Source organism: Octodon degus, unplaced genomic scaffold, assembly GCF_000260255.1.
Source record: "Octodon degus isolate 3935 unplaced genomic scaffold, OctDeg1.0 scaffold00177, whole genome shotgun sequence".
Lineage (NCBI taxonomy): Eukaryota > Metazoa > Chordata > Mammalia > Rodentia > Octodontidae > Octodon > Octodon degus.
This window is the reverse complement of record NW_004524753.1, coordinates 92,079-105,496: the sequence shown is the minus strand read 5'-3', so window position 1 is coordinate 105,496 and position 13,418 is coordinate 92,079.

Genomic DNA, 13,418 nt, shown 5'->3' with positions numbered 1-13,418 from the left:
TCTCTCTCTCTCTCTCTCTCTCTCTCTCTCTCTCTCTCTCTCTCTCTTTCTCTTTCTCTCTCTCTCTATATATATGTATGATGCCTTGTGCTATTCATACTAATAATAAAGTTTAATTTATAAATTAAACAGGCAGCAATGAATAAAATAGAACAGTTATGACAATATACTATAGTAAAAGTTCTGTGAATGTGGTTGCTCTCTTGTACTATACTCACCCACATTTTTTTTCCCCTTAGGTCAAGAACTTTTCTACTTCATTTAAAGAAAGCACTTGACATTTTCTCCTTGGTATATGTGAGTTGCCAACGTCACCACTCTTGTGCTGTGGAACCGTTCCTAAGTAAAACCAGTGCTGCCTTGACACAAGTATAGTGGTACTGTCATAGTCAGTGCAATACCTGAGACAGTTAGTTACTACATGACTAGCAGATGGGTGACACATGTGGCATGGGTGGGTTGGACAAAGGGGTGAACTTCTGCCCAGGCTGCATGGAGCAGAAGGCTGCAAGATTTCATCATGCTATCCAGAACAGGGAGCAATTTAAGACTTATAAATTGTTTATTTCTAGGACTTTTCATTTACGATTAATGAATCACAAGTCTTTGTTCTCTGCCCAGGGGGAAAGGAAAGCTCTTATCACCTTGAGAAGGAGGGTGGATACAAGCGCTGAGACTTTTTCTGGAGCCCACTGCTGTGAAGAGAGCCCTGGGATAATTTCTCAGTCAAGTTATTCTGCCTTAAAAGCAATTATACAACTAGGGATTTTACTTTCAACCAATTCCTCTGAATTATCTGTCCAAGTTGAGTTGGTTATTTTTTAAGATCTGATAAAAATCTATATGCTCATTAGTACTTTTCCTACAAAGATATATGCTAAAGGATGAATAGAGCCATAGATGCGAGGATTCTAGTTATTTAGGCCCCTATCACCTGAGGTGTATGAGCCTAAGGACCCAGCATAAGTATATTTCAAAGAAATCCCCAATATTTTGAGGATGTTGATTACTCTTTGCAGCACAGTATGAAAAGCTGAATCTTACACGTATTTGCTTTGTTCTCTCAGTAATGGCTCTAGCTTAGTCTTGCTCATGTATTTTGCATTTTGAAAGTGTGCTCACCCACACATGATAAGTGTCTTATCATGTGTATGATAAAATGCTATAAAAAATCCTTTGAAAGAAAAGACAGCATGTTCCTCTGAGTTTTTACACTCTGGGTACCTCTTTAGCACATAAGGATGCTGCCTCTATGCCCCTTAGCTACTCAACAACTGAGCTTGGGGTTTTGACGAAGCAAAATTTCTGCTCTGCCTGGAGCATTCGTGCATTCCCCGTGGATGTTTACTCGATCTGATGAAAACATTAAACTAGGAGAAGAAACATCAATCTACGTTTCCACTTTATGTTCTGGACAAGATGACTGGCCTGAATACAACCCCCATATAGCAAATCGAGCCAAGTATATCATAAATGGAACTGAACTTTCCTATTAGTATGAAAAGCACTGTAATACACTCTCTGATTTATGACATTTACATATCTCATTATGAGCTGGATGCTCAAAATGCTATAGAGGATTTCATTTCACCCCCTTTGTGCTATACCTGGTTTCCAAGAAATATTAATGAGACAATCTCACAAATCTTTATTTACTGAGTCTAGTGATGCTCTTAAATTTGCATTTGCAAACTGTGATTATTTTCTGGCATGCCAAGATATGAATTTTCTATTGTGTGTGGGCAGATTCCTTTGAGCCCCTTCTATTAAGGAATGTTGGAGAGGGAATGGCTGCTAATAAAGACATATTTAAAATTCATCTGAACACTTTCTTTTATATAAACAATAGAAATTTAACTTGCAAAAAAAGATTACATTGTGTATTTCTTTTTCCATTCCAAAGAATCATTCTCTAAGTGTCTTAAAGTTATAAGCTTTGGAATGGGGTTTATACTTTGTTAGCTCTAAAGCCTTACCTGAATGACTGCACTTTTAAAGAAAAATAGAGTGAAGCTCCAGTCTCAATTCTAATACCCTTAGGCAGGATTGCATTAATTTTTAATTTGCAGATGGTTTGCATTTTACACTGGCAATCATGGCTGTTCCTACTCAGACCAACTCGTGCCTGACTCTCAGACTCTGATGAACTGTGTCGTGCTTCGAAGGCAGGCAGCAGCTGAGACACCTGAGACCTGCCTGGTTCCCCTTTTCCCCATGACACAGGATGGGGATGGGGCCATCTCTTTCTAAGAATGGGGCCCTGGTTTGGCAGAAGGCTGGCTCCCTCCCCTCCCTGTCACTTCCCTTGGCTTCTGCTTGGTTCCCTTCCCAAAGATGGACTGGGGCAACTTGTGTTGATATCCCTCCAGGTTACTTAGTGGCTACTTTCTGGGCTGGTCCAACAAGAGGCGTAGCTGAGTTATCAGTTGTCACACTCTTTCCACAAACCCCCAACTGCCACCTCTTTGAAGAAGTAGCAGAGAGATCATCCCTAATATGCCAGGGACTAGGGAGGGATTTGGGATCATTATTAACATCTCCAGCCTCCCCAGGTTCCAATGAGCTGTGATAAACATAGCTAACCCCACCCCCCGGAAGTTTCCCTAGTTTAAGCCCCACCATTTTGTGGAGATGAGACAGCTGTCAATCAAACTACTGCCCTCCTGACCCTTTTTGAACATTGGTCCTAACAGTTTCAGCTGCCTTGGATGCTGGGCTCCTGCTTGGACCAATCATAAGCCTACACTTGGACCAATCATCAGGCCTGAATTTAAGCCAATCACAGGCCTCCCACTGCTATATGAGTATCACTCCCTTCACACTTGTAGGGTTAGGTCTCCTGGGGCTTCCTCTGGTGTACTGACTGACCTCTGTATGCAGTTGACCGAGTCCTGTTAGAACAGAGCTCCTGGTGCTGTTGTAAAGCTGCTCCTGATTCATTCGTTAGGTAGGGTGGGCTTAGAAAGTCCTGTAAATCTGCTCAGGACACGCGTCTTCTGTTGTGTGCACAGAGTGGCTGCTTTAATAGAAACAGCAATAAATGCCACTAGGAGACAAAGAAGATCCGTGACAGAGAGCAACGCCTGTCAGGGTGGGTCAGTGGCGTCTGGCATCACCTGGTGTCCAGTGGCCACCGAGACCAGTACCTGGCAGAGTCGATGGCATCCAGCAGCTGGTGGTGCCCAGCTGACCGCATTAACTGCTATCAACCAGCCGCACAAGGGCTGCTGGCAGAGCTGGACTCTGGCAACTCAGGAGTTCTCACTCGAGCGGAGGAACTCACAACAGATCAGCAGCAAGGCAAACAGACTTTTTAAAAAATTCATTTGTTTATTTTGTGGCCCAGGAGGCTGAAGCCAGGTCCTTCTTACCATGGAGCGACACTGCCAGCCCTGGACAGTTTTTCCTTTGTGAATTTTCTTAGTACTGAAAAGAATGGGCATCACAAGGCCTTGCCAAGACAGGCGATGTCACCGCTGTGCAGTAGATGTCTGCACGATATGGGGGCCTTTTCCTCACAACTGTGCTTCTGTCACTGGCAAATCTTTGAGGACTTTATTTATGTATTTTTTGTGAGGACTTTAATAATGCATGGATATGTTAATAGTGTCAATCATTATGTATTTTTTTGGTAATGTGTATTTGAAAAAAGCTATTCTGAGTATTATTTTTCAGAAGAGGGCTAAAGGAGGTGGCAAGAGTGGGTCAAAGGATATAAAGAAAACTATCCTAGATAAATCCTAACGTGGCTGGGACTCAGATATGGCAAGACTTCGCCACCTCCTGTCTTACTGCATGAACACCTTCAACACCCCCCGGTTTTCTCTTGCTAAAATCTTTCTTCTCTCTCTTCCATGGCATTCTGCTCTGCCCTTCCCAGGATCTAGCAGCCTTCTCTTCTCAGTCTTGGGTGACACCTTGGCCCAAAGAAAGGTTAAAAATAACTCAGAGTCCTCAGGTGACCTTCAGTGTGGCCTTGCAAAGCAGGTCCAGGGCTGTCCTCAGTCAGCCACCTGCGCTGCATACTAAAATGCAGTTTCCGTTCTGGGGTGCGGCTGAGGAAGGTGGATTGTTGCTAAAGTACCCTGAGTGATGCTTAGGAGAGGCACGGGTCATGGAGACCACTAGAGGCCACATCAAGTATGTATCCTAGCATGACAAATGGACCCAGGAAACCTCTCTCCGGTGGAAGATTCTCATCGTCTCACCTGCAAAATAGAGGTCTTTACAGCATAGTGCGTCCAGGAGTCAATCCCCCAGCTCACTGTCCTGCTGCTCTGCCTGAGCACTAGCTTTGTAGGGGGCTGCTGATGGCCAAGCCAGGGTTCAAAGAGACAGCAAATCCTCAGCAGCAAAATAATTCCCAAGCCTGGCCCAGTGGCATGCTATGGTCCTTCTATAAGAGAAATAGCTACAGTCATAAGGTTTCCTGCATTTCATTCTTATAACCTCTTTTCCAAAATTAAAAAATGTTTCGGTCTAGCCTGATAGCTCAGCGGACTAAAAGCGCCTGCTTCAGCAAAGCACAGCAGCCGGAGTTCGATCCCCACCGTGCTGTGCCGGGCCCGCGCCTGGGGTGTGCTGAGATGGTGATTGAGACTGGGCGTGGTGGCATGCACCTGCAATCCTAGCACTTGGGAGGCTGTAAACAGGAGGATCACTGCAAATCAGATCTACACAGTGAGACCCTGAAAACCCTGTAGAGCATCCCCTAAAATAGAGGGAAAAAAAGTTTCAATTTCATAGTGACCACAATTACCAGAAAACCCAGGTAGACGACCTACTTTCATGCTTTACAAAGGGTTTAATTCCCGTGATGCTACTCTGACTAAGAAACTAGTAAAGGAGCCCAGGAGCAGCAGCGATAACGTTGGTGTAGGGGTGGAGACTACAACAAACTCCAGTTAAAATATGATCATCACCTCTATCACTGAAAGAGGCTACACTAAAGCGCATTTCTTGGGAACAGAATGGAAGCACTTGAAACTTCAATAATTGACTTACTTGAAGTGTAAATCGATCGCTTGTGGAAATCTTATTTATTTATTTATTTGTGTGTGTGTGTGTGTGTGTGTGTGTGTGTGGCCAGCTCAGCCCACCAGGGGGCGGGGCTGGCTGGCATGTGGTGCTGGGGGATTGAACCGCGGTCCCTGTGCTTTGCTAAGCTTGTTCTAAGTAGGTGCTTTAGGGAAATCTTTTTTATACATCAAAATCATTCAGTGAACAATGCTGGGACTGTGAGAGGCCTAACTGTAAGAGCTAAAACTATAAAACACTTAGAAAAAAAAACATAGGCATAAATCATCATGGCCCTGAATTAGACAAATTGGAGTTTAGTAAGGTTTGAAAGTGTTTTTTTTTGCTTCAAATGATATCATCAAGAAAATGAAGAGACAATACATTGAATGAAATGAAGGCAAATCGTACACTTGAAAGGGATTTGTTCTATATAGAGTACACACTAGATCTCTATAACTCAACAGCGAAAAATAACCTGATTTAAAAATGGACAAAATTTCTGAATAGATTTTCAGAGAAGAATATCAAAGTGGTAAAGAAGCATGGGAGAAGGTATTCAATATGGCTAAGATAAAATACAAATCAAGGCCACAATAAGATACCAGTTTACATCCATTAGGATAGCTATGATAGTAATTCAGTAACAGATGTTGATGAGAAAAAAAATTGTAACCTCAGACACGCTGGCGGGAAGGTAAAATAGTACAGTTCCTTGGGGGAACGGTATGGCAGTACCCCCAAAAATCTAACATATAACTCACAGGCTTTACTCCTAGATACACCTGGAATTTAGAAATGACACGTCCACACTAACTTGAGAGCTTGAATATTTATATTAGTATTGTTCATTATAGCCTCACAGTGGAAATAATCCAAAGGCCCATCAATTGATTTGTAGATAAATAAATAATTCATCAATAGAAAAGAATCAAATATGGATAGATGCAACACGAATAGATCCTGAAAACATGACACTAAGAGGTCAGTCACAAAGTGTCAACATTGTGTAATCCCATTTATGCAGAGTCAGCAAAAATCTATAAAAAATGTGCTAGTGGTCACAGAAGGCTGGCGTAGGGTGTAAAGTGGGAGGTTGAAGGAAAATGACAAATGAGTGTTAAAGGTTTCTTTTGAGGGTGATAAAAATGTTCTAAAATTGATTGCAGCAATCGTTATGTAATTATGAGTAGAGCAAGAACCACTGAATTGTAGCTTTAAATGGGTAAATTATAGCGTATGTGAACTCTAATGAGTTTTTAATGAAACTGTAATTAAGCAGAAATGACAAAATTGGGAGAAAACACTTTAAAAAGGATAAGATTTTGGAGGGGATTCTTCAAAAGTCAAGGTCTAATATATGTAGGTGCCAATTCAGTGGGACAGTAGCTCTCAGTTCTTAGAAAACTGGAGGAAGTTGTGTAAGACAGAAGATCCTCTGGAAAAAGTTTACCTACCTGTGTCCCACAGGGGTTGACAGTCATCAGGATGCATGGGGTTGGAGCTGGGGACAGTTTCAGGGTCCATGTTAAGGATGAAAGTAGACTGAGACAGAAAGTATGAGAGAGAGAGAGAGAGAGAGAGAGAGAGAGAGAGAGAGAGAGTCAGACAGAGACAGAGACAGAGATAGACACAGTGAAAGACAGAGTCAGGGACAAAGGCAGAGACAGAGAAGAAAGAGAAAAGCAGAAGAGGAAGAGGAGGTGGAGGAGGAGGAAGGTACTAGTGATGCTACTAGGTTGTGGTGACAGTGGTTCTCAAGTACAATACATGGCTAAAGGGGAAAACAATTGTGACCAAATCAGGGACTAAGATTCTTCACCTCTCCCCCCAGGTGAGGTGTCCTGAGGACTTCCAGGGCAACTGTCTCATGGACTTCCTTCCAAATTTGAGCTTCTTCCCTCCTTCTCTGAGCTGGGCAGAACTGATGAGTGTCCCTGTCACTCGCTCTCTTTCTCCCTGAGGCTAGTGGAAGCAGCTCAGGACCTCTGTCCCAGGCCCCTGGCCTGTCACGCGGAAGCTTGCCATGCGTCTCTTCAGGTTCTGATGGGTGACGTTAGGGTCACGGATCCTGGAAAGAAAAGAACTACAAACCCTTGGTTTTGGTATCAGAATAGTACTGATGGCATCCATGTACTTGATTTGTTTCTGCTTAGTTACCAGGTAGCGCAATGATTGTTTATACTGTAAAATTTGAATCAAATTAATTTGCTTGTGCATCTTGATTGCTAAACTCTTTCCCTGAATGCTCAATTTCCGGAGCTTATTATTTGTAGCATGGTCATTACTTCTCACAGCTGAAAACAAAATTAAAGGGACTAATCATGTGAAATATTTTTGGCTAAAGCTTATAATTACATTTTTTTTTCCTCCAGTAGTATTTCAGGACAGTCTTAATATGGCGAAATTTACAAAATTAGGACCAACTTGTAGCATACTGTAGGACTGGAACAAGGAAGGGATTCAGTTTAGGAATATCTGTGGTCCTTGCAGTCTGTGTTATGTGATGCAATGGGGGCCTCTTATTTAACAAATGGAATCCTGGGTGTCTGAGCTGAAATTTGTTTTTTTTTTCAGCACGTATCCAGAAAGGGCACATTCCCAGTGCTGTACTGAGGCCCTGGTCTTCCCTTCTCTTAAGTTCTTTCCTTCCTTCCATCCTTCCTTCCTTCCTTCCTTCCTTCCTTCCTTCCTTCCTTCCTTTCAGACAAGGTCTCACTATGCAGCTCAGGCTGGCCTTGAACTCACTTTGTAGCCCAGGCTGTCTCACATTTACAGCAATCCTCTGCCTCAGCCTCCTGAGCACTGGGATTGCAGGTGTGCACCACCACGCCTGGCTTTAAGTTTTTTCTGTAATTTTTTTTTTTCCCAAGAGAAGTTCTTGCTATGCAGTTTGGGCTGGCCCTGTGCACACTTTTGTAGCCCCCTGGCTGGTCTCAGACTCACAGTGTCTTCCTGTCTCAATCTCCTGAGTGCTGGGATTACAGGCATGCACTGTAAAGGAGGAGGAAGGTACTAGTGATGCTACTATGGTTGTGGTGACAGTGGTTCTCAAGTACAATACATGGCTAAAGGGGAAAACAATTGTGACTAAACCAGGGACTAAGATTCTTCACCTCTCCCCCCAGGTGAGGTGTCCTGAGGACTTCCAGGGCAACTGTCTCATGGACTTTCTTACAAATTTGAGCTTCTTCCCTCCTTCTCTGAGCTGGGCAGAACTGATGAGTGTCCCTGTCACTTGCTCTCTTTCTCCCTGAGGCCAGCGGAAGCAGCTCAGGACCTCTGTCCCAGGCCCCTGGCCTGTCATTACACCCAGCTTGTAATTGTTGAACAACCCATTCTCATGTTTTTTTATTTTGTATTTTAGGAAAGGGTCTACAGGGTGTTCAGGATCTCACTACTAGATTGGACTTGTAGCGATCTGCCTGTTTACAGCCTCCCAAGAGCTGGGATTACAGGGGCACACCACCATGCCCAGTCTCAATTGCAGTCTCAGTGTGCCCCGCCATTCGAACCTCAGGCCCCTGTGCCTGCTTGAGGTGCTTTAATCAGCTGAGCTATTTGGCTGGCCCCCATTCTCATGTTTTAATAATTCTTGCTTTGTGTCTTTTTATTTTAACATCAAAGAATCCATCTTGATTTTCTATTTTCATGACATATTCATGAAGTGAGCCTCAGAGGAGTTTGTTCAAGGAGAGAATCTTCAACATCATTCAGGCTGAGTTTAATTCCTGGCTCCACCATGCACCACTTGGGTGATTAATTTAATCTTTTAAAGTCTCAGAGGGCTCACACCTGCTGCACGCCTACTTCCCTCCCCGGGACTGTGGGGCTGGATGAAGGAATGCAAGCCAGTGCCCAGTACAAGGAAACAAGCAACAAACAGTGAATATCATTGTTCTTGCTGTTTTCTTCCCAAATGCAATCATATATATTGTTTGGTAGCTTGAACATTCATTTTATTTATTTATTATTTTCATTTTTGTGTGTTTGGTGCAGAGTCTTACTACATAGCTCGAATGGATGGCAGTGACCATCCTGTTTTCAGCCTCCCCAGCACTGGGATCATGGGCATGTGCCATCATGCCCGGACTTGGTCACTGGGGGTGGGGGCAGGGCCAGGGATCAATCCTTGGTCCCTGTGCTTGCCAAAGCAGGTACTTAGTCCTCCGAGCTATCTCGCCGGCCCTTGGACATTCATTCTAGAGACAGATCATGAACACTGCTTCTGATTTGAGGCTTCTTTCTTCAGGCAAACAGATCTCTCACCAGTAGATGAAAACCAGGTTGACCACGCCAAGAAACCATTAGCTGGTCCCCGAAGAAGTGCCCAGACCTCTGAGGTCACTGATCTTCTCTTGATTTGGGCTGTGGCTAACAAGGAGAGGCCATGAGCCAGGGAGGAGCAGACAAATGCACGATCCTTTTGCGGCCCACGGGGTGAAGACCCTTCCCACTCCACCCCTGTGGCTGACGCACTCTCTCTCTCACCTATGCTGCACAGATGGAGGAGATCTTTGATTTGGGTGATAAAAGAGAATGGTCTGACCCAGCTCAGACAGTAGGGTGACATAAGACATTTACAGGTGACCCTGGTGTCAGATGCTTTGCGTCAGAGATGACACACTCCTCTTGACCGAGCTCTCAGCTGGGAACCTGGGGAGTTCTGTACACCCAGCAGTCCTCTGGCCAGCAGGCAACCTGCACACAGCACCTAAAGGCAGCTTTGTTAAAAGAGGTAACTTGACACCCACGCTCTGCGGCAGGCAGACCCCACCCTCACTGCACCGGAGACGCTGGGACTAGTGCCTTCTCTGAGAATCGGTGCAACTTCCCTCGACTGGCATCTGCTTGGAACGTCTGTGATTTTCCTCAGACCTCCACGGTGCAAATCCTCATTCGCTGCTTCCTACCTGTGTGACCTGAGGTGAGATATAGTGCCTCTCTGAGCCTGGTCGGCAAGGTTATTACTGATTCTCTTCACACGCTGCCCAGGGTTTTTCTTGGTCTTGGCATCTTGGGATGAATATTTTGATTTTTCACTCAGGAAGGCAGTGACTTTGTTCCTTTATGTTGGTGATCTCTGTCTCTGTCTGTCTCTGTCTCTGTCTCTGTCTCTGTCTGTCTCTCCCTGTTCTCTGTCTCTCTGTGTTTGTCTGTCTCTCTGTGTCTGTGTCTGTCTGTCTGTCTGTCTGTCTGTCTGTCTGTCGTCTGTCTGTCTGTCTGTCTGTCTGTCTTCCTTCCTCCCTCCCTCCATCCCTCCCTCCAGAATCTTGCCATGTAGTTCAGGCTGGTCTTCAACTTACTACATAGCCCAGTCTGGCTTAAAACTTCTGGTGATCCTCCTGCCTCAGCCTCCTAGTGTTAGGATTATAGGTGTGCACCACCATGCCCCACCACCCTTGTCTCTGCTTTGGGATCACCTTCCCTTTAGATGTAGAGTTCATTCTCTCTTCTGATGAGCCTGGCATCACCCCACTTGGCCCATCTTGATATGCATGGGGGACAAGGATGGTGTGGGCCCTCTTCGAGTCTACCCTGCTGCTCAGTAGCCTCAGCAGCACCACAGTAAGCAAGAACAAGCTGGCAGACCCTCTGAGGAAGCTTCTTGGTGACTCATGGGTGTCAGGTGTGTGGAGTTGGGGCTCCCAGAACCCCTGTCACAGGAAGACCCTGCAGGTTTAACAGCAGTGCTGCAGCATTTATCCCTAAAACAAGACAGTCCCAGCACAGCACAATAGGAGGAATGATACTTCTGCGTTGCCTGTGACCCTTCGAGGGTGGCTCTGGCTTTCAGAACTGCAATGGCCACCTCAGCATCTGGGGTGCAGACACTGGTGGCAGAATCCAGCCCCAGTACCTCTAGATGAGGAATACATTCTCTGTGTGTCCTTGCCCACCAGTCTGTGGTGACAGCTTGAGGTCCTGGCCACAGGTCACCTTCTCATGAGGAAGCATTTTGAAGTTTGAGCCCCTGTTCCACTCTCTGTGGGTGACCATGGCTGGATTCGTGGCTTCCTCCAGCTACAGTCTGATTGGGTATGAGGTGGAGATGCTAACTGCACAGAGCTCATCAAAAAACAGGTCGCAATGGACATCTGATGCAGAGGCCTGACCAGAAGTGACTTCTCTATGATTGTAGGCAAGGTCATTGCCACCCCTCCTTTGGGATTGTAGCATTTTCTTTGTCCTGCTGTCCATGTTCTTCACTTCTTGAATTCAGGGAAGGCATGTGTCCCCTCTGTGAGGCCTGAAGCGAAGAAGGGCATGTTCAGACCTGGAGCCAGCCTGCTCCAAGCCTGCTTGTGCCACCTGCCAGCTGTTGAATGTGGGCAAATTTCTTAGCCTCCCTGTGCCTCAGATTCATCAGTGAATGAGAGAATGGTTGACTCTGCCTGTGGGGGCCACTGTGAGGATCAGGCCTGCATCTGTAGGACGCGCTTCCACTGGGTGTTGGGTGAGTGTCCAGAAATGCTGACTGTGGTGGCTCTGTGTCCAGGCAGGGCCCGGCGAAGTTCCTCTCATCAACTTGGTACTCAACAAATGACTTTATTGGTTTGGATCCAACATGAAGAACCAGCTGTCACTGGATCCTTGGTGTTCCCTTGTTTTAAGTTCCACTGGATATCTTTAGATGTACAACCTAAGAAAAACAGCAGAGATGGGCTAGGTCGACCAAGTGATCCAGTTGTTCATGATATGAACAGTTTCCTGGAAGGCAGGCCTTTCAGAGTTAAAGTCAGAATAGTTCTAGGCAAACCAGGGTGGTTGGTTACCCTATTAGTACTTCCAATTCCCATCCCAGACTGGAGCTAAGGTGTTGGTACCTAGAAGATACTGGCACAGTGGGATGGCAACTTGGAGCTGATACTTGTCCCCTGTACTTTTCATTAGTGTCTCCTTTCATTCCAATTTTACTGAAATGGACAGCATAAAGGCCCACATCCCACCCACAATACGCTGGGATGGCTTCCAAGGACGTGAAATGGGTGGCCAGAGTGAATGTCCTGAGCCACTCACAGCTGTCTAGGTTGGCTTCCAGGCAGTCACACTGATTTCTGAAGGGATCACTACTGATGGGAAGTTCTAGCCTTATTCAGCCCAGAGCAGTGGTTGAGTCACCCGATGCTAGTGATTACTTTTCTCTTTCTGAACTAACTAGCCCTGGAGTTAGACCCTTAACTTCTGTGGGAATCCAGGGTTCTTATTCGTAAAGTAGGAAGGAAATTAGATAGCCCATCTAGGCTAATTCTCTTGTGCCCACCAAGGGAATGGCATTGACTTCACTGGCCAAGCCTGGAGGAGTAGGAAGAAAGGCAAGGTCTTACCTTGAGAATTCTCACCCTGGCCATGGTGCCAACTTCTCTTGACCTCAGTTTACCCAAGGGTAACCATAGTTACTCTGCAATCCAAATCTGTAGGTTTCAAAGTCACAGATTCAACCGTGAATTGAAAATACCAAAAAGGAACTGCCTCTATGTGGTACATGTAGAGACATTTTTCTTGTCATTTTCCCCAAACACTCAGGTATAACAATTATTCATATAGTATTTACACTGTATTAGGGATTATAGTTAATGTAGAGGCAAGTTAAATTTTATTTGGAAATATTAAGCCATTCTATATAATGGACTTAAGCATCTTTGAATTTTGGAATTGGAGGGCTGGAACCAATCCTCACAGGTTTCCAGGGATAACTGTACTCTCTTAGGAGCTCTTGCTTGAATGACTCTCTAATGCTGTCTAATACTGCTGTGATCTAGATCTTAAATGTCCCCAAAGCCCATATGGTGAAGAGTTGGCCCCCAGATGATCGTGCTGTTGCGGGGTGGAGACGTTAGGAGGTAGAGCTGAGTAGGAGGTTGCCCGAGGAGCACAGCCGCGGGGGTGTCTTGGGGCTAGGCCCCTTTGTCTTTCTCTTTGCTCCCCAGCTGCATTACATAAGCAGCTCTGTTCTATGTGCTTCCTGCCATCGTGTGCTGTTTCATCACAGGCCAGAAGTGACAGGGCCAAGTAACCATGCACTGAAACTTCGGGAACCATAAACCGAGGCAAGGCTTTCCTCAGACATTACTTAATTCAGATATTTGCCCCAACGACAGAAAACTGACTAATATAAAGCCCAATATGTGGGCTTGAAGACAGATTTTCATGTGAAATTCTGTTATTTTATATCTATACCTCATTCTTCAGTTTAGTACTTAAATATTTACTGAGTATTACTGTGCACCAGTTTTACTGAACCCTGGGAGCACAGTGATAAATAAGGTACAGTCCCTGAAGAAGCTTATTGAAATTCAAAGAGCCATTTCTCATCTTTCTTTCCCTTTTTTCTCCTTCCTCTTTTTTAAAGCAACGATTTATAAAGAACTCTTTGTGGCTAGTTCTCTAGGCAGTAACAT